This window comes from Hyperolius riggenbachi, chromosome 10 (assembly GCF_040937935.1).
Source record: "Hyperolius riggenbachi isolate aHypRig1 chromosome 10, aHypRig1.pri, whole genome shotgun sequence".
Taxonomy (NCBI): Eukaryota; Metazoa; Chordata; class Amphibia; order Anura; family Hyperoliidae; genus Hyperolius; species Hyperolius riggenbachi.
The window spans coordinates 84,591,227-84,615,110 of NC_090655.1; the positions used below are offsets into that span (position 1 = coordinate 84,591,227).

At 42.5% G+C, this 23,884-nt stretch overlaps 1 long non-coding RNA gene across 2 annotated transcripts in view; it reads left to right on the forward strand.

Moving 5' to 3' along the window:
* Positions 1-23,884, forward strand: part of LOC137534111 (uncharacterized) — a 95,665-nt gene that overhangs the window by 39,528 nt on the left and 32,253 nt on the right. For both annotated transcript variants that reach the window (XR_011024315.1, XR_011024314.1), the window contains exons 2-4: positions 4,378-4,586; positions 12,002-12,239; positions 23,696-23,740. This is a non-coding gene — a long non-coding RNA (uncharacterized lncRNA). The remainder of the gene's footprint in view (positions 1-4,377; positions 4,587-12,001; positions 12,240-23,695; positions 23,741-23,884) is intronic.

The window sequence follows — 23,884 nt, forward strand, 5'->3', positions numbered from 1 at the left end:
ACTTTTAATTTTTGTATCTTTTAAATATCAGAATATTAGTCCGAGAATATTTCAAATAATTAATGAAACCACTTCCATACTCCCCTCCTAACTATGCCCATTTTTTATGTGCATTTTTAACTCACATGACAATGACACCTTAACATTTTTTGGCATTGGTTAGTATTTTACCCTTTGCCCCTTAAACCTCCTGGCGGTTTGCTAAAAAATCGCCAGGGGGCAGCAAATCTTTTTTTTTAAATTTTTTGTTTTGTTTTTTCATGTAGCGAGACAAAGTCTCGCTACATGATAGCCGCTGCTCAGCGGCATCCCCCCAGCCCCTCCGATCGCCTCCAGCGATCGGCGATCAGGAGATCCCGTTCTTTGAACGGGATCTCCTGGAGGGCTTCCCCCGTCGCCATGGCAACGGGGCGGGATGACGTCACTGACGTCATCGACGTCGTGACGTCAAAGGGGATTCCGATCCACCCCATAGAGCTGCCTGGCACTGATTGGCCAGGCAGCGCACGGGGTCTGGGGGGGGGGGGGGGCGGCTGCGGCGCGGCGGATTGGCGGGTAGCGGCGGCGATCGGGCACTGCACGCAGCTAGCAAAGTGCTAGCTGCGTGCAGCAAAAAAAAAAAATTATGCAAATCGGCCCAGCGGGGCCTGAGCGGTGCCTTTCGGCGGCATAGCCCAAGCTCAGCTCGGGCTTACCGCCAGGTAGGTTAAATATTCACTAGAAAATAGCACGGTATGTTGAATTTTTGTTCCACATGAACTGTTTTATGTGTACCATTCACTGAAAATAAACACAATTGCCAGCAGTGCCGACTATTGCATCTTCCTATCTCCTCCCCATTTTACTGTTTCTGACACTTGTATTCAGCTCATAGCCAGTGATCAACTTCAGTTAGTTGCATTCACTGCCACTGTTCAGTCACTAAGTTTAGTCAGTGAGACTGTTATAGTATTGCAGGCAGACCACTGTCCATTAAATATTGTGCTCTTTATTATTTTACTGTATCACTTGTATTCAGCTCACTAGCCAGTGATCAACTTCAGTTAGTACTTGCAGTCACTGCCACTGTTCAGTCACTAAGTTTAGTCAGTGACAATGTACTGTTCTCTAATTTTTGTGCTTTTTATTATTTTACTATATATCACTTGTATTCAGCTCATTAGCCAGTGATCAACTTCAGTTAGTTGCAGTCACTGCCACTTGTCATTCACTAAGTCTAGTCAGTGACATTGTACTGTTCTAGTAGTGCAGGCAGACCGCTGTCCACTAATTTTTGTGTTCTATATTTTACTGTATCTGACACTTGTATTCAGCTCATAGCCCCAGTGATCAACTTCAGTTAGTTGCAGTCACTACCACTTTTCAGTCACTAAGTTTAGTCAGTGACATAGTACTGTGCTAGTAGACTGCTGTGCTGTCCAGTGATTTTCGTGTTCTATTACTGTATTCAGTATTTGTGAATTGCACCATCTGCACATTTTTTTTGTTCTTTTTTTAAAAATCAATAAAAGCCCCCTGTTTTAGTCAATCTGTCCCCAGGCCCACATACATATTGACTGTAAAAAGCAGCACACTTTCTCCACCTTGGAATCTTGTGCATAGTATACAACATGTCTGGCAGGGGTTGTGGGTGTTGCAGGAGAGGGAGTGCCATTGCCTCCGTCAGTTCTGGGACTGGTCCATGGCCAGGGAGAGGGCGCTCAGCTGTAGGGGGTACAGCAGAGAGGCGTCTTTCCACAGCACAGCCTGGGCCGGGTTAACCGACACCAGTTTCACCCATTTTCAGCACCTTGGTCGTTCAGGACCTTGACTCACAGGCATTGATGGACATGATGATGGAGGAGAAGCCCATCATGAGTTTCTTACAGACCTCCACTGTGAGTAGCACTCCCAGCAGCAGCAGCTGCAGCCAACGCCCCACGCAAGTTGTGACATCCACCCCAGCAGCCAGTGGTCAGCAGCCCTCCCCAGACGACAGCGTTGTGTCCCTCAGTGCGACATCTGGGCGAGTATTGATGGCTGCCATTGAGGTGATGAAGGGGCCTGATTAGGAGAGGAGGTTGGGCTCGGGCCAGTATCCCAAGTTTATTTTGACGACGATGAGGAGTCTGTGTCTGGGGATGTTGCGGCGGCAGAGGTGGGGGGTCAGGAGAAGAGTTATGATGAACGTGATGATGATGATGATCAGGACTGTCTTTATGTGCCTCAGGCTCCGGAAAACATGTTGTATGTTCTGTTTAAGTACTAAAGTCTGTGTTCCTACTGTCAGGGTCCACGGATACTTTCAATTTTTGGGCACACTTCTTGTGCTGTGTTGCCACCAATGAGGGGCCATGCGTTTCTGTGTTGCTGCTGAGTCCTTTTTCCTCCTCCTGCTGCTGCTGATGTTGGCATCTAATACTTACGTCTGTGTTCCTACTGCCAGGGTCCACGGATGCTTACAATTTTTGGGCGCAATTTTCGTGCTGTGTGCCAATGAGGGGCCATGCCTTTCTGTGCTGCTGCTAAGTCCTCCTCCTCCTGCTGCTACTGATGTTGTGTTTAACTACTTAAGTCTGTGTGCCCACCACCATGGTCCACGGATGCTACAATTTTTGGGCTGATCATTTATTGTGCTGTGGTGCCACCAGTGAGGTGCCATACTCTTCTTCTGTGCTGGCGCAGAGTGCTGCTTAGTCGTTCTGCTGCCGCCTCTTATGTCGTATTGAACGACAACAGCAGTCGTATGCTACAATTTTTGGGCTGATTTATCTTGCTGTGGTGCCACCACTGAGGGGCCATACTCTTTCTCTGTGTTGCCGCAGAGTACTGCTTAGTCCTCCTGCTGCCGCTTCTCATGTCGTAGTTATCGACAAAAGCAGTCTGTGTACCCACCACCAGGGTCCACGGATGCTAACATTTTTGGGCTGATTTATCATGCTGTGGTGCCACCAGTGAGGTGCCATACTCTTCTTCTGTGCTGCCGCAGAGTGCTGCTTAGTCCTCTTGTTGCCGCCTCTCATGTCATATTTAGCGACAAAAGCAGTCTGTGTACCCACCACCAGGGTCCACGGATGCTACCATTTTTGGGCTAATTACAGGACAATTTTGCTGCCATGTCATTGCTATCGATGCAAGAAAAAAAGAAAAAAAACATTTACAAAAACCTATCTGGGTGTTTTTGTGGCGTCGCCCACTCATAATCCTCCAGTGGTACCACCACCGCCAGGTGCCATTGGGACTCGCCATCACCTCTGCAATTGCTTAAAGTGTATTTCCCTGTTTAAACCAGTTAATAGCCCCAAGTGTTGAGTTAACTTTAAAATCCATTTTCTCACAAATTAAAAGTTCTTTTTGAAATTTTTTTTGTTTAAGTTGTAGCCCCTTATCACCTTTATAATCCATGTAATTTGGAGGATTGTAGCATGTATGGGGCCTTTAACCTCCTTAGCCGTATGCCCGACACTGTGTCGGGCATACCGCTCTGTGGCCCCAGGAGTCCCCCGTGCAGCAAAAAATTGATCCAATGGCTGTAAATTCACTAGCTAGCACTAGGCTAGCTAGTAAGAGTCTCCGGCACCTTCCGATCCCCTGCGATCCCCCACGATTCCCCGGTTTATACGTTACCCCCCCTGGATCCAGCAATCGCGCAGCCTCCCCAGCACAGCTCCGGTCTCTCTATGGGGAGGATCAGGTTTGCGCATGACGTCATGACATCGGTGATGTCATGACATCATCTGTGATCCTCCCCATAGTGAAGACCGGAGCTGTCCGGGAAGGCTGCGCCGATCGCTGGATCCAGGCTGAGTAATGTATTAACGGGGGAGCGGTGGCAATCAAAGGGTGCCGGACACTTCTTCTAGCTAGCACTAGGCTAGCTAGAAGGTTTATAGCCATTAGGGACAATTATTAAAAAAAACAGGCAAAAAATAACAACACCTCCTGAGCGGCGTAATGCTCAAGAGGTTAATAATAGGTTAAACGCTATTCCGTGATCGGCCGTGTTTAACCGTGATTGCCTCATTCATGGGAAAAATCCTAGTCGAATTTCTTGAGTCCATCTCAAATCTGGAAATGAATCACGCTGTTTCTGGATTTTTTTTCAATCTCAGCTGAATAGTCGAATCCGTGATCGGGGGGTATCCGAGCACCATTGCAGGTTTCCTTTAAAGTGGGATGAAACTCCATTTTAACTGAAAACATTAAAATGAATAATCGAATAAGACATTATTTATTCAGCTTACCTATTCTGTTGTTTTTAGTGTTCACTATCAGATGTTAGAGAAATGTGACATGAAAAAAGAAAATAATATTTTTGCTGGTTTCCATCTTTTTTTTTTTTTTTTTACCCAGCTCAGTGTTAATTTTATGTTTTTTTTGTTGTTGTTTTTTTTACAGATTACTGTCCCTCCCACAGCAAACATCACCTAGATGACAGGCTTACATCTCTGTGTAGACTCTTCAAAGAGAGAGGGGGCTCCAGTTACCGTCATGCCTTTATCATATCTAAAATGGGAAGTTTCTATTATTTGCATTTTGAGACAAGTATGGTAGCTAAAACAAAAACAACCTCCTACAATCCTTTTCAACAAAGGCACACAGACCAGGTAAAAAAAAAAAAAACAAGTGGACATATAGGAACTTGTTTTAGAAATAAAAAGGGGTGTACATATATTCATATATATTTGGGGCACTTACTATTACGCAATTATTTATTTTTGAATGTTACAACCCCCTTTAAAGGCAACTCCTCATAAGGGAGGTTTGTAATAGTGCGCCATTGTGGGGGGAGGGGTTTATGTACTTGCATCCCGGAACAATATATCCCAACATGCTTTGCAGTAGTTGCATGACTTTGCTGGGAGCTTTAAAATGTTGCACAGTTGCAGTCTGTCCTGGGGAAGATGGCGGATCTCATATTGATGGCGGGCCAAAGGTGCAGCACTCCGTAGGTAATGAGGCTCACCACAACCACTGCCCTCCTCCCCAATGGCACACTCTATAACCTTTATAGGGAGGTACATTTAATATATTTTAATTCTGGGTACTCAGCTGCCTTTAACATAAGCAGTATGTATGTATACTCAAAGGTAATACAGACATTTAAAAACGTTTTTTTGCTGGATTATGAGAAAATCTGTCTTCTGGCAGTATAAGTGTATTTATTCCTTTAAATCCTTTAAATCACATGACATTGCCTTTGAATCTAGAGTGCACATTGAGCTGATGATTTGAGAACCGGCCTGAGATACTGCCTGTTGCAGATTGTCAGCTAAGATTAATTCAGTCTGTTCTCTCTATGAAACATGGGGAAAACAAACCACATTTTCTAAGAAGGAAAAAAAAAACACATGAAACCAGTATAATCCAGAAAACTAACTGTATTGATAGAGATAAAACAAGAATCCAAAAATAGAACATCTTAACTTCTTTTTGCTTTTAAATAATTAAACCATCTTGAGCATATTAGTTGCATTCGCACTGCTGTAATGTAGCAATATGTTACTGCTACGGTTTTATCTTCAAAGTGCAGAAACACTATCACTACCTACAAAAGAGCCAATCCAGACTAACACACCATATTTGGCAGCACATGCAGAAAATATGCAGCAAGAAGAATGCTTAATTTGTCATCCTCTTGTGAATAGTGTTTTACACAAAAGAGAAGGTTAGTTTGCTTACTCTGCCTCTATCAAGGACATATCTGTATATAATAATAGTCAAAGATTGTTATTATTTTTATAGAACCAATGTCTTTTGTAGCAATATAAAAATACATAGTATATAATATAAAGAAATGATATAGACAAACAACTGCAAAATATAAAACACAGCAGTATAGAACATTTATGAAATATTTAACCAGATGGGACAAACTAAAAAGAGAAGAGAGCCCCATGCCTTTGAGTTTACATTCTTGAGGGATAATTGGGGGACACACGAGGTAAAGGGAATTGGTATCCTTCCTCTATAATAAAACCCCTGTGTCTCTGCATCTCGTGTCCGTGTGTGTGTGTGTCCCTGCGTTTGTGCTTTGGACAGGGAGCAGGACAGCCAAGGGGCGGCCGGCCAGGCGCACGTGCGCTGGCAGCGGCAATGGACCTAGCCTGTTTTTTAAAGGGCTAAGGTCACTAGTACTGTATATAGTACCTCTCAAAAGTGAGTACAACTCTTACATTTTTGAAAATATTATATTATATATTTGTATATGACAGGCAGCATTGAAGATATGAACCTTAAATATGTAAAGTAGTCAGTGTACAGCTTGAATAACAGTGTTAATTTGCTGTCTCATCAAAATAACTCAACAAGCAACCTTTAATGTCTAAACCACTGGCAACAAAAGTGAGTACACTCGTAAGTAAAACATTTGTAAAATTGTTCCCAAAGTGTCAATATTTTGTGTGCCCACCATTCTTTTCCAGCACTGCCTTAACTCTCTTGTGCATGGAGTTCACTAGAGCTTTACAGGTTGCCCACTGGAATCCTCTTCCACTCATCAATGATGATATCACGAAGCTGGTGGATGTTAGAGACCTTGACTTCCTCTACTTTCCATTTGAGGATGCCCCACAGATGCTAAATGGGGTTTAGGGCTGGGGACTAGGGCTGATCGGAACAGCTAAATTCCGATTTCGTCGAAATTTCGTGTACCGCATGCGAAAACCGAGTTTCGTGTTCCGAATTTTCGTGTTCCGAGTGCATTTCTATTGAATTAAATAGTGTTAACTTCTGCGGTTAATTTTAAAGCCCCCGTACATGCTATCATCACCAAATTTGGCATGTATGTTAAGCAGATGAGTAGGAACATGGTAAAAAAAATTTTTTGTGAAAAGAGCTTATAGTTTTTGAGCAAATCGATTTCAAAATTTCATAAGAAAAATGTTTTTTAAACTGTGTAAAATGACACTGCTGAAGAGCAGGTTACTGCATTCCGAGTTCTGTATACATATTGTATACATTTCATGAAAACAGACAGCGTGGGGTCCCCCCTCCCAAGCCTCCTTAACCCCTTGTCCCCCATGCAGGCTGGGATAGCCAGAATGCGGAGTCCCGGCCACGTGGGGCTTCACACCCTGAGCTATACCAGCCCGCATGGTCCATGCTATGGGGGGGCTCTGGAGGAGAGGGGCGGCCAACCTCCCCCTCTCCCCCAGAGCCCTTGTCCAATCCATGGTGCCCCAGGAGGAGGTGGGGGCCGCCGACGTCCTGGGGGGTTCATGGTGCCATCCGGGGTTCCCCTTTAACAAGCGGACCCCGGAAGCTGCCCCCTCCCCAGGAGAAATGAGTATAGGGGTACACGGTACCCCTTACCCATTTCAGCAGAGTTAAAAAAAGAAATAAAAACACAACAAGGAAAAAAGTCCTTTATTGTTCTAAATTAACCAGGGATACTTACCTTGCAATAATCTCACGCCAGTAACCTCAGGAGTGGTCCCACGCCAGTATCCTCTTATGACATCCCACCTCCCTCCCACACTGACGAACTCCCACCACTGAAAGTTCACAGTCAGCCTCTGCATCTGTATAGCAGAGGCTGAGAACACGAAAATTTTGCCTTTAAAACAAGAAATTTCGGCAAACAGTGATGCAATCAAAATGGCCACTGGGAAATCCCCGATCGCTGGAGGCCACACTAGAGTGGCGAAACCAGTGATTTTTCACATAGATGGTGGGTCCAGGTGACCAGAGCAGGAGGTGCCCTAATCCCCTGGACCCACCCATTCATGTGAAATAACGCGTATTCTGACACTCTGAGGTGGCCTCCGGGGAACGGGGATTCCCCAGCAGCCATTTTGTTTATGACACTGTTTGCCGAAAATTCTTGTTTTAGCAAACAATTTTCGTGTTTCTAGCTTATGCAATACAGATTGCAGAGGCTGTCTACAGCCATTCATCCCCAGGGGAATTCTGCAGGATCGGCAGGTGCGTGGGACCTCCTAAGAGCATAGAGGGGGGCACAGCGCAGGAAGGTGGGAAAGTGGGCACAGAGCGGCGGGGAGGGGGGAAGCCTCCCCTCCCTCACCTAGGGCCCCCCCTTGCACACTCCCCCCCACCTCCAGAATTCCAGCTAGCCAGCGGAACGGCTTACCGAGAGCGATAGCTCTGTGTGCCGCTGGTCTGGTATTCTGCACTGACACTGTCCAATCACGCTCTCGCAGTACTTCCTGTGAGAGCGTAATTGGACAATGCAATGCAGGAGACCAGACCAGTAGCGGCACACAGAGCTCTTCTCTCGGTAAGTGATTCCCGCTCGCTGCCAAGTTTCCAAGTTTAGGTAGGCAGGTATATACGTGTCCCCAATATAGATATACCCAGGTCTATAGGTGTCCCCAGTTTAGGTAGGCAGGTCACCAGTTAGTGGGGGCCCCCATGCTGGAAGGGGGGCAGTGGGCACAGAGTGGCGGGGAGGAGTGGAAGCCTTCCCCCCTCCCTCACCTAGGGTCAACATTCCGTGCTCCCCCTCCAAAATTGCAGCGGCAGCGAGCGGGAATCACTTACCGAGAGAAGAGCTCTGTGTGCCGCTGCTGGTCTGGTCTCCTGCATTGCATTGTCCAATTACGCTCTCACAGGAAGTACTGCGAGAGCGTGATTGGACAGTGTCAGTGCAGAATACCAGACCAGCGGCACACAGAGCTATCGCTCTCGGTAAGCCGTTCCGCTGGCTAGCTGGAATTCTGGAGGTGGGGGGGGGAGTGCGCAAGGGGGGGGGAGCCCTAGGTGAGGGAGGGGAGGCTTCCCCCCCTCACCGCCGCTCTGTGCCCACTTTCCCACCTTCCTACGCTGTGCCCCCCTCTATTCTCTTAGGAGGTCCCGCGCACCTGCCGATCCTGCAGAACTCCTGGGGATGAATGGCTGTAGACAGCCTCTGCAATCTGTATTGCATAAACTAGAAACACGAAAATTGTTTGCTAAAACAAGAATTTTCGGCAAACCGAAATGGCTGCTGGGAAATCCCCGTTCCCCGGAGGCCACCTTCAGAGTGTCAGAATACGCGTTATTTCACATGAATGGGTGGGTCCAGGGGATTAGGGCACCTCCTGCTCTGGTCACCTGGACCCACCATCTATGTGAAAAATCACTGGTTTCGCCACTCTAGTGTGGCCTCCAGCGATCGGGGATTTCCCAGTGGCCATTTTGATTGCATCACTGTTTGCCGAAATTTCTTGTTTTAAAGGCAAAATTTTCGTGTTCTCAGCCTCTGCTATACAGATGCAGAGGCTGACTGTGACCATTCAGTGGTGGGAGTTCGTCAGTGTGGGAGGGAGGTGAGATGTCCTAAGAGGATACTGGCGTGGGACCACTCCTGAGGTTACTGGCGTGAGATTATCCCAAGGTAAGTATCCCTGGTTAATTTAGAACAATAAAGGACTTTTTTCGTTGTCGTGTTTTTATTTCTTTTTTTAACTCTGCTGAAATGGGTAAGGGGTACCGTGTACCCCTATACTCATTTCTCCTGGGGAGGGGGCGGCTTCCGGGGTCCGCTTGTTAAAGGGGAACCCCGGATGGCACCATGAACCCCCCAGGACGTCGGCGGCCCCCACCTCCTCCTGGGGCACCGGAGGTGGGGAAGAGCCCCTTGTCCATGGATTGGACAAGGGCTCTGGGGGAGAGGGGGAGGTTGGCCGCCCCTCTCCTCCAGAGCCCCCCCATACCATGGACCATGCGGGCTGGTATAGCTCAGGGTGTGAAGCCCCACGTGGCCGGGACTCCGCATTCTGGCTATCCAAGCCTGCATGGGGGACAAGGGATTAAGGAGGCTTGGGAGGGGGGACCCCACTCTGTTTGTTTTCATGAAATGTATACAATATGTATACAGAACTCGGAATGCAGTAACCTGCTCTGCAGCAGTGTCATTTTACACAGTTTAAAAATCATTTTTCCTATGAAACTTTAAAATCGTTTATTTCAAAAACTATAAGCTCTTTTCACAAATTTTTTTTTTACCATGTTCCTACTCATCTGCTTAATATACATGCCAAATTTGGTGATGATAGCATGTAAGCTGGCTTCACAATTCACCACGGAATTTAGCACAATTGACTTCAATGTAAACACGAATTCGGTACTCGGAATTGCAGAATTTTCGAGTTTCGAGTGCTTACTCGGAACTGCCAAATTCCGATGGCAAACTCGAAATTCGGAATCCGAGAGCTCAGCCCTACTGGGGACATACTTGGTCAGTCCAGCACCTTTACTCAATTTCTTTAGCAAGGCAGCGGTTGTCTTGGAGGTGTATTTGGGGTCGTTATTACAGTGTAATAGTGCCCTGCTCTGCCTCATTATGTCGCAATACATGTTGACTTTGATGGTTCCCTCAATGAACTGTAGCTTCCAGACACCATCTGAGGAAAATATGTTTATCTTGGTCTCATCAGACCACAGGACACTGTTCCAGTAATCCATGTCCTTGGTCTGCTAGCCTTCAGCAAACTGTTTGCTGGCTTTCATCATCTTTAGAAGAGGCTTTATTCTGGGATGACAGCTTTGCAGACCAATTTGATGCAGTTTGCCGTGTATGGTCTGAGAACCGACCAAATTCAGCCTCTGCAGCAATGCTGCCAGCACTCATACATCTACTTGCAAAATCAAACCTCTGGATAGGACACTGAGCATGTGCACTCAACCTCTTTGGTTGACCATGGCGAGGCCTGTTCTGTGTGGCACCTGTCCTGTTAAACTGCTTTATGGTCTAGGCCACCATGCTTCAGCTCATTTTCAGTTAATGGCGTGTGCTTCTTTTAGCCCAGACCATCTTTATGTAAAGCAAAAACTCTATGTGGTGCCATGTTGAACTTCCAATGACCAGTATGAAAGAGTGTGAGAGAGATAACACCAAATTTACCACACATGCTTCCCATTCAAATATGTGGGTGTTTGACTATTTTGGGCAAGCGCACTGTTGCCTTCCTTATCCCACCCGACAGAAGCTGCTTTGTCGCATGCTGCACTTTCATCCCTCCTCCTCTAAATAGTAACAGAATACATTGCTAGGCTGTAGGCCAAGCCCCAAATGATACCAGAGGGATTGAGTCCTGATCTCTGCGGGTTATGATCTTTGTGTGTATGTAAGCACCCTTAGATTCGGACAGCCAGGTTTAACTTTGACTTATTACCTTCCAAAATCTTACGGTGGCCATACATCTACCAATTAGGCTGCCTAGTCGACCAATCAATTCAATAATTTTATTGAATCGAGAGAGTATCATGTGTGTTCCAGTAAGTAAGACGGATATCTGGGTGGATCATGTTGATTTGTTGATTGACCAGAATGGAATATATCGGTCAATCCTTCAGGAATCAGCTACTGTTCACATGATTTTGATCAAGAAAGAATAATTTTTGGATCCAGAGCTTGGAGGCACAACATCGTTCAGATTGATTTATGAAGATGAATCTCATATGATATCACTTGTTTTGTGTGGTTCACTAGTCGATCAACTTTCGATCAACCACACCGTAGTTGATCACCCAATAAAGCTGATCGCTTAGTAGCTTCAGGCTAGATTCACAGTGGGACGTTGCGTTTTGATGCCACGTTAAAGTCGCACCGCAAGCTTACAACGCAACGCGCCCAAAAAGTGGCAACGCAGCGTTACCGCCGCATACAGCAGATACAGTAAAAAATACAGGCAATGAAAAGTATGCTTCCAAGTCATTACTGAGCATGTGCAAACAGTCCAACGCAGCTAATAACGTGTATAACGCACTGCATGCAGTACTTTTACTTAACGTGCAGCGTTAGACACCAACGCAACGTGTGCACTGTGAACAGGGCATTGATTTTTCATTGCAGTGAGTTATTCTGCGTTAAATGCTGTTTTAACACGCGACTTTAACGTCCCACTGTGAACTTAGCCTGATGCAAAATCGCTAGATGTATGGCCACCTTTACAGTGCCCCGATTGGTACAGCCACCAATTTACTATTACTAGGTACAGTTATAATAACAACATTAGTAAGGCAATTACAAGCCATCCCTAACAAAATTATTATTTTTTCTCTTCTACTTTACTAACAGAATAACAAAACAACAAGGAAAAAAAAGAAATAAATTGAGCAGCTGTAGTTTCCCTGATAACAAATGGCGATTCACAAAGCAGATTTCTGTATGAGGAACAAAACGCAGAAATCTCCTGAGACATTTAAAAGAAAAATAAGTTTTTGTTCCAACAAATGAACAGTGTGTACATGAACGCATTAGAAACAACATCAACAAGACTGAAAGGAAGTGGCAAACAAAAGATGCTGATAAACTGGTAATTCAGGCATGCTGGACTGCAACTTAACAAGATTAAAATCAATATTGTGAAGTCTTTTTTTTTTATCTTGGTGCTTAGGTGAAATTCAATTAAAAGCACAAAACATTGCAGTGTTATTTTAGCACATTATACTGTCCCTGATGATCCAACAAGGATCTGTTCATTGAAGAGGATTAATGCATATCTGTCAGGAGCTGATGGCTGTTGTCCTACAAAATAAATCTAAGCAGAATTTAGTTTTGTGATGTGAATTAGACAGTTTTTCAGCTTAATTAATGCTGTTTGGTCTGTTTACATGTTCAATTAAGTATATTGGCTGCACTTACTGGACAAGCAAATTTCAGCTACTGGCAGTAGGTGTCTCAGACTCAAATAGTACTGCATGGAATGTATATTACGTTTGTATCCACTGAAACTCTCTGTTTACTTGAAAAAATCTTGAAACGCAAAAGGGTAAAAAAGATAAAGTACCGTAAACTGCACATGTCATGGTTGGCATTTATCAGCAGGGCAGCAGGGGTGTAACTGTAGGGGAGTAGCCGCTGTAACCACAGGGGGCCTCCTATTACTAACCTCCCCTTCCTCTGATACAAGGGACTATCCGCCATATCAATTGTTTTTTTGTAGCTACACTTGTGAAAGAAAGTGATGGCCACACTTGTTTGATGGCCCCTTGGCCTCTGGACTGTGAATGTCACCAAGGGGGGGGGGGGGGCAAGGCAAGGGGTGTTACATTGGGGGGCCCTATCAAAGTTTTGTTGGGGGGCTCCATGACTTGTTGTTACGCCACTTGACAGTTACCTACTCAGCCAGTGCTAACGATGCCACCATGCTCACTGACATTTTGAGATCTCTGTACAGGTGGTCCCCTAAAAACAAACAGGCTCTGTTCCAAGATCTTGTTTTCAAGTTGAATTTGTTTGTAAGTTGAGTCATGTGCTATACATAGTAAAATGTTGATAAATTATTTATTTTCAGACAACTCTGGATTTCTACATATAGGTCCAGATCAAATTCACTTTTTCTCCTAAATGATAAGGTCATTTTTCATCTTCTGTGTAAAATAACTTTTGCACTCTGTGTCATGAATAATACAAAAAATTGTGTGCAAAATCGATTTCGTATCGTCCAGCACAGCAGACTGTCAGTTTCACTTTTAAATGTACTTAGAGGTCTCTTTTTTTTTATTTTGCTTTCTCCCCATCACCCACTCTGAATGAGAGCAGAGTTCCTTCACCCACTTCACAAATACCTGTTATGCCAAATGTTCTTTTCATCGGTAACAAGAGCCTGTTCCCAACTGCAGTTTAAAAACTTCCCTCCAAAACATGGAATTAGGCAATAGGGAAATCACAGTTATTCATATCTAGAGAAGAAGTTATCACAGACAAAAAACAAACATATTTTCCGGTTTCTAAACATTAGAATAATATAGTAACCAAGCAACTCGTGGTGACCCAAACCACTAGGCATGTATAGGGGGATAAAAGATAGAAAAAAGCCCTCCTACGAATAAGCAATGCTTGGTCAAATCTGCCTTCTTAAAACAGAAGGAAACTTGCAATCATTCAGCTATAAGTGAACGTTTGTGGTTACCCACAGTACACCACTACTGAATATGCAAATTATCTATTTTCACTCCTGTAAGGCAAACTAGCATCCAGAATTGCTGGTGTATAGCAAGCCTATAGCTTTAAATATTACACAGCCACATCATCCCCACATGTTGGCAGCCTGTTTAGGACTTTTGGTCCTTATCAGTACATGGCAGAGATTGATATGGCTGTATGGGATAGGGCTTGGATCAGTACAACAGAGTAACCAAGCAGCTCGGAGTGACCCGAACCACTAGGAATATATATGGGGATTAAAGCAACTGAAAAGCCCTCCTACTAATAAGCAATGCTTGGTGAAATTAGAATAATAACTAGGTTTACTTATAGCATTCTAGCGGCTATGGAAACCAAGTTATTCAGCATTTGCGGACCACACATGTTAACCTACTGCTAATTAGGTTCATTTGATTGAGCATTGGCCGCAGGTTACAAATCTGCCCTCGAAATTTGCTGTGGGCCAATCTATCCAGAAATATCGAAGGTTATTGGTAAATGGTGTCATTTTTTGCTTGCAACAGGGTTAGCCTACCTCACTCACCAGGGGGTATACACACCCAGTTTTTAGGAACAGACATCCCGCCATGTGAGATTCTATAAAAGTGTGGTCCCTCAGCGACCATCTTTCTCTCCCAAATTCCATCAACTAGTATCTTCACACACGTGCCCTCCAGGAGATCAGAGCACATGGACCTCCATAATTTGGTTTGTTTCAAGGACTCTGAAACCAATGCCTGCATTTGAACTGGACTTTATTTAATTCAATCCCACAAGGACTGCTAAGCTAAGTAAACCTTTCACAGTTATTCCCTTTTATTTTAAGCTTTGTGTTTATATGTTAGTTTATGTGTATGTGTGTAATGCATTTTTGTTATTAAAACATTTAAAAATAATTTTAACGGTTATGACCTGTTCCTGAACATACACAATCGCACTTGCTCCTCCGAAAGCGTTACCTTGTGCTTGATAGTATTTTGCATCTACAACCCGTATGCTTGAATCGGGCACAGATAGAAAGATCTAATTTTAACGGTTATGACCTGTTCCTGAACATACACAGTCGTACTTGCTCCTCCGAAAGCGTTATCTTGTGCTTGATAGTATTTTGCATCTACAACCCGTATGCTTGAATCGGGCACAGATAGAAAGATCTAGCGCCGATCCCTGCATACTGCTAAGTTACGGTCGTGCTCCATTATTAGCATGTGGTGGCAAGCATTTGAATTGTAAGTGTGTGGTGAATCCTTTGGAGTCAGAATGCTCATCTCGGCTAGTCGGTTCATAGATTGTGAAAACCACGTAGGGGAATCCATGCACAGAGTGACAGCGAGACCGAGTTCCTGACTCCCAATCACGGATCTGCCCTTGTGATCCTTGACACTCTGCATTTAAAAAGTGCCAAAAAGTAGGTGATAAAGTACTGTCAAAATTATTCTCAGTATCTTCTTGCTGCTAGTGGCTTAAAAGGCACTTTATTTTAAATGTGGAAATTATCATCTAGGAGAAAATTTAGGAGAAAAAGTGTATTGGTTCAGGCCCATAGTTTAGACAATTATTTTTAGTTGTTTTCAATGTGCTTTCAAGGAGTTTTAACCTATAACAGTTTATACAATAATCTAATATTTAACTACAAAACTATGTAATAAGAAACTGTATTGTATATTTTGTACATGATGAAAACTTTGTTTGTATCTCTGAAAAATTAACTCAAGTAGTTTGTCTGCATTTCACTTTTTATATTACACCCACATGTCTATGCTTCGAGACTGTTGATAAGGCTATAATTAAGGAACGGGTTCAGTTGTGATTTTTTTTTTTAATTTTATAGTGCCTATAGTGTGATATACACTTTTGCAATACACAATGTTTTATACCACTTTTGTATTATCCAGTTTAAATTACCTGACTGGTTGAGTTTGCAAAACTGTCTCCCATCCTAATGTCAGATGCTGCCTGCTTAGACTGAATAGCAGCCAACTAAAACCCTCCCCCTGACTGATCCCCTGACCCTGCCCACCTCTTCCCTATGCAATGAATTTTAACTCGTTGTGGCCAGGACATTACAGCTCTGCAGAGTCTCTTCATCACTTCCTATATAGTTCCTCCCCATTCAGTATTTATAAAGCAATTAGCCCTTCTTACACCCTCCCCAGCGTCTTTATAAATACATTGGTGATAATTTACTTTTTCTACTGCAGGTAGGGCAGTGAAAGGTACATATGGTTTTTACTAACACAATAGGGAGGGTGAGCAGAAGGGTGAAATGCATTATTGCACAATTAACAGGAAGGTACTGCCAAACTGTAGTTGCATTGCTGACCACAAAGAGTTAATCTCTCTCAGCAGTGGGATAGGTGGACTGGGTAAAGTAATTGTCCCCATCATGGGGAAGGAGCTCCTACTCAACTTGTAACAGCCTGCACGTTTCAATATATGTGTTGGCAACAAAGAATTTCCATTTAAAGCTCTTACATTTTTTTTATCAGTTGGCAAAGTGCCAACTGATAGAGACAGTAGTGAAGGAAAATCATGGATCTTCCCCATGTCATCAAATGTACCCATTGTGGCTGAAGCAACTGACATAGGCAGTTTGGTAGAGATAGAGAAGAACACGTGGATTTGCTTTAAATAATACTGATAGTGGAGAGATCAGATGTTTTGCTGCAGAGCTGGATCTTCTGTCCAATGAACTGAAATGCTCAGTGAACTAATAAGGTCTCTGTTAGGCCTGCATATAGTTCCTGCCTTCTGTGCATAAAGGAGAACCTATTTTCCATCCAAGTGTCCGCCTCCCCACCCCCCATGGATTTTATGGGTCTATATTTAGTGTCCGTGTTGCAGATGCCTCTGTTATGTGCACAGGGCAAACCATTCTTTTTTCATTATAATCCAATTTTATTGCATTTTTGAAAAAGTAAAGAGTACAATGCGGTAACAATTCAAAAATAACCGATCATCAGATACAGCAGAAAGTATAGAACATACAAAGCATTGCAATTAAAATATATAAAAAATATGTGATTGTTGTACAGGTAAAGGCAGACCAACCAAGTCTAAATGCTTATCCGTACTAAGTCTATTCAGAGGATTATTATCCTACCCATCACTGTCACTCATAACCTATTATAGGCTGACAGAGAATTGGTAGAAAAGGAAAACTAACCAACGCTGTCCTGTCAGTTGGACCTAGGAGAGGAGCCCTGGACAGCAGTTACTGCAATCAAGACTGAGAGTATCATATAACAGGTTGGCAGGTGAGAGGTGTAACTCGGAACCTCTCGAAAAACTCTTCCTAAACGAAGCTCTTCTAATATGAGCAGATATGTAGCTGAATATGAACACTGAAAAAGGTTTAAACTCTCTAGGGTAAGGGGGAAACAAACTGTCAATAACTAAACAAGGTGGTTATAGTTAACATCAGATATACTCTTATGATAGGTATCCAAATGAGGAGGTATAGTAGTTTAGACCCACTTTTTTTTTTCCTATTTGTTGTTAAGCTGTGTAAGCAGCATAAGCAGAGGTCCAATTTTCAGGCAGAATAAAGTATTTACTATTAATGGCAAGCCTATTCCTAATCTTGATCTCCATATTTATATTTTTCTTGACTAGAGCCAATAGATAGGAAATGTCAAAGTCTTCACTAGATTTCCAGTTTGAAGTTATCAAGTGGAGAGCCGCTAGCAACGTATGACAAACTATAGGCTGCGTTGGGACTGGAAGTTTATCTATGTCGAGCAATAATAGTGCCAGTTGAGGGGTTAACTGATATTGCTGGTCTATTAAAGTGTTAATTAGTCTATCAACTTTTTGCCAAAGTTTGGTGACTATAGGGCATTCCCAAAACATGTGGTAATAGGTTCCTACTGCTGTGCCACATTTCCAGCAGAGCGGGGAAGTATCCTTAGCAAAGTATGCAACCCTCCTAGGGGTAATATACCACCTATATAGTACTTTTCTCATTGTTTCCCAGTGTGCATTGCATTTTGAAAATTTAAGAGTGGTGCAACCTGAGGAAACTAATTGTTCAACCGAAATTGTTAATTGTAAGTCTTGAGACCAACTTTGGGCGTATCTTATTAGAGGGGAAGATGGGCAAGCCAGTAGTCTGTCATACAATACTGCGATTCCTCCCTTAAAATTACCCTTGTAGTTGAGCATATTTAATACAGAAGAGGATAGGGCAAACCATTCTTGAACTGGTAAGAGGTCCAAAGGAACCCCTCTCAACTTCACCAAACTGGGAAAGCAGCATTTCAGCCTAAATTATAATAAAAGCAGTGAGTTTGTGAATACCGATTTAGCGCATAATGGGGAAGAGCTGTCTAGGAGCAAATTCTACACCACGTTATCCACTTTAGCTTTGGTTATGAAAATATTAAACAGAACAAGATCTGCTGGCTCACTGCCAATCAACCAGGAAGAGAACCTTTCATGTTTATCTTGGTCTTGCCCACATTTTTTACAGGTAGGAAGGAATTCCTGGGGATGGCCAGTTTACTAAGTTTAACATGGGGTTTTCTGGCTCACCTATTGTGACTACAGATCTATCAGTTGGGGTTGTGCACAATCACACACAAATATAATTTTATTATGGCAAACTGAGTGTTAAGACTCTCTTGAGACTACTTTCGCACTGGAGTATTGTGGTACATTTGGTCGCACAATATAATTGCATTGCTGATGCAATGAAATTACATTATAATGGTATGTTCACATTGGCATGTTAGCTGTGCAGTGCAAGGGAATCCATCAGAATAACATGAGGCATGCTATGTGGTAACACACAATGAACACATTAACAGTTGCAGTGAAGCATACTTTTTATGTACTGTATGCTTCACATCACATTGCATGCGGTATGCAGGATGCAACTTTACCCCCTGTTGTGTTGCAGTGCCTACACTGTAGAGATTGCATCTGTCAACATAGGAAGTGTTGCTGTAAAAGTTTGTGCAAATCACGGTTTTTATCATTTTTTTTATTTCCAACTCCATGTGAGGGCCCTGGCAAACCGGAGAGCTTTTATCGGGTCATTTTTATTTAAAAATACCCACTTCCATTGATGTGCATTAAAATCTCAGTAGAATGGCTGCAAAATTGCCACAACCTGATTTTTTTTTTTTAAATCGCAGTTGTGGCAATTTTGCCACAATTTTACTGCCATTTCAATGCAAGTCAATGGAAGTGTTTTTTTTTTATGAAAATGACCTGCTAAACGCTCCCTGATGTGCCAGGGCCCTGAGAGTGTTTATGCATCAACACTACTAAAATACGTATGCAAATACTATTACTTATGTGGATGTTCTTGCTTATTTAATCTCTTCAGCCTTCAGTGTTTTTTCACCTTATGCATCCGAGCACCTTTCACCTCCCATTCATTTGCCAATAACTTTATCACTACTTATCACAATGAAATGATCTATATCTTGTGTTTAGGCTTTCTTTGGGTGGTACATTTTGCTAAGATTTATTTTATTCTAAATGCATTTTAACTGGAAAATTAATAAAAAAAATGTAAAAAACTCATTATTTCTAAGTTCAGTTATAGTTTTAAAATAATACATGCTACTATAATTAAAACTCATGTATTTTATTTGCCCATTTGTCCCAGCTATTACACCATTTAACCATTTCAGCGGCGCGGACGTGAGGTTCACGTCCGCAGCAGCTAGAGCCGCAGGGATGCGCTATTCATGTCCCTGCAGTTTGGGGGGGGGGGTGTCTGCAGGCGATCCTGTGGGCAGATTCCCGCAATCGTGCTGCTGCTGCTAGCAGGGGGGATTGGCTGTGCAAATCCGAGCATGTCCGCCGAGAATAAACACTGTTTTTGTTCAAAAACAGTGTTTACTCTTTACATACAGTCTCCCGCCGCTGATTTCTGCCGGTTTCCGCTGCCGATCATTAAACTTATGAATGGAAACAATGTTTCCATTCATAAACTCCCCGCCGCCACTGTGTTCGGAGGCTTCCGATGGAAGCCTATGTCACTTCCCCTAGTTACAATGTAGTGATACATTGTATCCTATTAGCGTACATAGTGTGCTAATAGGTTTTTTGCTCAGTGGGGACATCTTTTGGCCAAATAGTAAAACATACCTACTGACTTTAAGGGGGAAAAAAACAATATCTATGACAAGAGGGCATATAATTATTAAATAATGGGCTTAAAATGAGGGATGGATGTAAAACTGAAAAAATGTGACCAAATAAAATATTGCCACAATACATTGTACTAGGGAAATAATTTTAATGCAATAACCGGGACAAATGACCAAATAAAATGTGTGGATTTTAATTATGGTAGCATGAATTATTTTAAAACTATAATGGCTGAAAACTGAAAAATGATTTTTTCCCCATTTTTTTCTTATTATTCCCATAAAATTGCATTTAAAATAAAATCATTCTTAGCATAATGTTTCACCCAAAGAAAGCCTAATTGGTGGCAGAAAAAAACAAAGTATAGATCATTTTGTTGTGATAAGTAGCGATAAAGTTATTGGGGAATTAATAGGAGGAGTGCTGATAGGTGAAAATTCCTCTCGTCTATAAGGTGAAATGGTTAAATTATGTCCCTATCACATTGTATGGTACCAATATTTCATTTGGAAATAAAGTTTTTTTTGTCCATCACTATTTACAAGCTCATAGCTTAAAAAATAGTAGTAATGTACCCTCTTGACATGCATATTAAAAAAGTTCAGACTCTAAGTTAACAATTTTTGTCTTTTTTTACTGTAATTTTTTTTTTATTAAAAGTTGTTATTGTGTATGTTTGGGAGAGTGTGGGAAGTAGAAAGTACATTTTAGATGTAAGTGTGGGTCTATGTATTACAAAAATGTATGTAGGTGTAATTTTACTATTTGGCCACAAGATGGGCTAATTTTTTTTCCTAGACATCCTATAAGCGTACTATTTACGCTTACAGGAAGTGAAGCGTGTCTGTGTAACTTAGAAAGATTGTGGCTTCTCATAGAAGCGAGCTATCTTTCTAATGGGGACTTAGATCAATGAATGGGTTCCCTTTCATTGGTCTCCGGGCTAATGCGGGCGTCGAGAACATGCATAGGTGCACGTGATCAGCAGCAAGTGGCAGCCTTTTGGAGGTAGCAGCTACGTCCAAAGGCTTAAAGGGACACTAAAGTCAATCAAAAAAAATGAGTTTTACTCACCTAGGGCTTCCAATAGCTACCTGCAGCTGTCCGGTGCCCTCGCCGTCTCCCTCCGATCCTCCTGGCCCCGCCGGCAGCCACTTCCTGTTTTGGTGACAGGAGCTGACAGGCTGGGGACGCGAGTGATTCTTCGCGTTCCCAGACACATTAGCACCCTCTATGCTGCTATATGGTATATGATATATGCTATAGCAGCATAGATGGCACTATTGTGGCCAGGAACGCAAAGAATCACTTGCGTCCCCAGCCTGTCAGCTCCTGTCACCAAAACAGGAAGTGGCTGCCGGCGGGGCCAGGAGGATCGGAGGGAGATGGCGAGGGCACCGGACAGCTGCAGTGGGCTATTGGAAGCCCCAGGTGAGTAAAACTCATTTTTTTTGTTTGACTTAAGTGTCCCTTTAAGTAATTAATCAGCACCGATACAAATTTCACATCGACATGACGTGATTTTTTTTTTTAAACAAGAGTTTAGCAGTTAGCAATTCTTCAGCAGGCCTAAACAGGAAAATCTGCTATTCAAGAAAGAAAAAGCTTCAAAAACAAACATTTACAGCATCATTGGTTGTAAGCTATATTTTTTGAATATACAGTAAGTGTGCCAGTCTACACTTCTTCATGATTCCTTAAAATACATTTCTAGATTGTGGATTTTCAATTATCTTATTACTGATTTAGATTTTTTTTAATAGGTTGTTTAATATAATTAATTAATCATTAATTATATTATATGCATGTTGCATAATTACAGTCAGTAAACGAAGGTAGTATTTTCAGACATTCAATGCCCCTATAAGGTTTCCCTAACTATTTATCTTCATACAAACTGTGAGTTTATTTTACTGTATTGTGTTTTAGTGTATTTAAACTTGATTGAGTGGGTTATATACAACAAAAAACATTCTTGGTGTCTAAATAAAGTTACTTATGTCTGGTACACACCATCCAATGTCCTATTAGGACCTATCCTATTTCCCAGGATACACTTAACATTTGGTGCTCGGGCCTTTTCCTATGCAGCCCCTACTCTATGGAACTCCCTTCCACAATCAGTACGAGAGGCTCCTTCTCTGGACAGCTTTAAAAAAAGGCTAAAAACTCACCTCTTTTCCCTAGCCTTTGAGACTGCATAATGCAGGGTCACAGCGCTTTGAGTCCCCAGGGAGAAAAGCGCTATATAAATATTATTGTTATTGTTATTGTTATTGTTATTAGATAGACGGGTCAAATCAATTATTTCCGACAGGTCCGATCTGTTTTCTGATCGTTCTTCCTGATCGATTTTTCGATCACATCTATACAAGATCAATCAGAAAAAGATTGGAAATATCTGATGGGGAATCACATGGTGTGTACCAGGCATTATATGGGCAGCACGGTGGCGTAGGGGTTAGCGCTCTCACCTTGCAGCGCTGGGTCCCCGGTTCAAATCCCAGCCAGGTCAACATCTGCAAGGAGTTCGTATGTTCTCCCGTGTGCGTTTCCTGCGGGCAGTCTGGTTTCCTCCCACATCCCAAAAACATACAGATAAGTTAATTGGCTTCCCTCTAAATTGGCCCTAAACTATGATACATGCACTACACAATACATACATAGACATATGACTATGGTAGGGACTAGATAGTGAGCCCCTCTGAGGGACATTTAGTGACAAGACAATATACTTTGTACAGCACTGCGGAATATGTCAGCGCTATATAAGTACTTAAATACATAAATTATATCTCTACAATCTCTAGATTGTAAGCCTTTGGGCAGGGTCCTCCTCCTTTTGTGTCCTACCTGATCTTGCACCTCCATTACTGTGAACCCATACTATGCATCTGAGTGAACCTAACTTGCCTAATCTCCATGCTCCATCCAGTGACTGACTAAGCATTACCTTGTACTCATACTGTGCTGTGTGATCTGGTCTTTCTTGTATTCCTGTATAGTCATATTGCTGTATGTCACCCCTAAATATTGTCTGTAACCTAAATTAATGTTCAGCGCTGCGTAATATGCTGGCGCTTTATAAATATAATAAATAATAAATAAATATGATCAGGAAGGGGGAATTAACATTTTTTAAAATGTATTTCAACACCTTCTTGTAAGACAAAATTAAGGAAGGGAGACACCGAGAGCCCGATATGGTGCAGTATGTACTGGGTTAAGTAGGTGAGAAATGATTGTAAGATTATACTCACAAGTCTGGGTTACCATCCAGGTAACCACTATGTAGGCAGGTGGGGAGATTTAGACCTGTCCCAACTCAGGATTAAGAAGTGGCTCTCTGTAGTTCAGAAGAAAAAGGGGCCAAATCCCCTCCACCAGGGGTGGACTCAAATTGTATGCAGTAGTACAGAGACGCCAGTAGTGTAAAATATTTGTTAAAAAGGTTAAAATGCCAAGACAAGGTAAAGTTGATTTTTTCAACAACAAAAATTTTATTCACATACTCCAAATTAGTGCAATGCGTTTCTTGTACCTCTCCTCATGTAATAGCTGGAATTGTTTTGATTATTTCTTATTATCTTATCTCCGCACAAGGATAAATAGCATATTAGGAGAAGTTTTTGCTCATCAGTCACCATTACTAGTGTTTACCAAGCAATTGCACCCATATTATGCATTGATTGCTGAATATTACCATTTTTATAGAACTTTCCATCTGTTACTTTTCAGGCAATCTGGCAGAAACTGACAGAAATGGGATAAAAGCTGCTAAAGGTATTAATTTATGCTTTGGTTCTTTCATTTAAAATACTTAAATACCCTTCATTTAATATCCGGCTCATTATGCAGTGCTCTACTATGGCTAAGATATTTGAAGGATAACAATGAAAGGCTATAAAAAAAACAATCTAAGTGTAA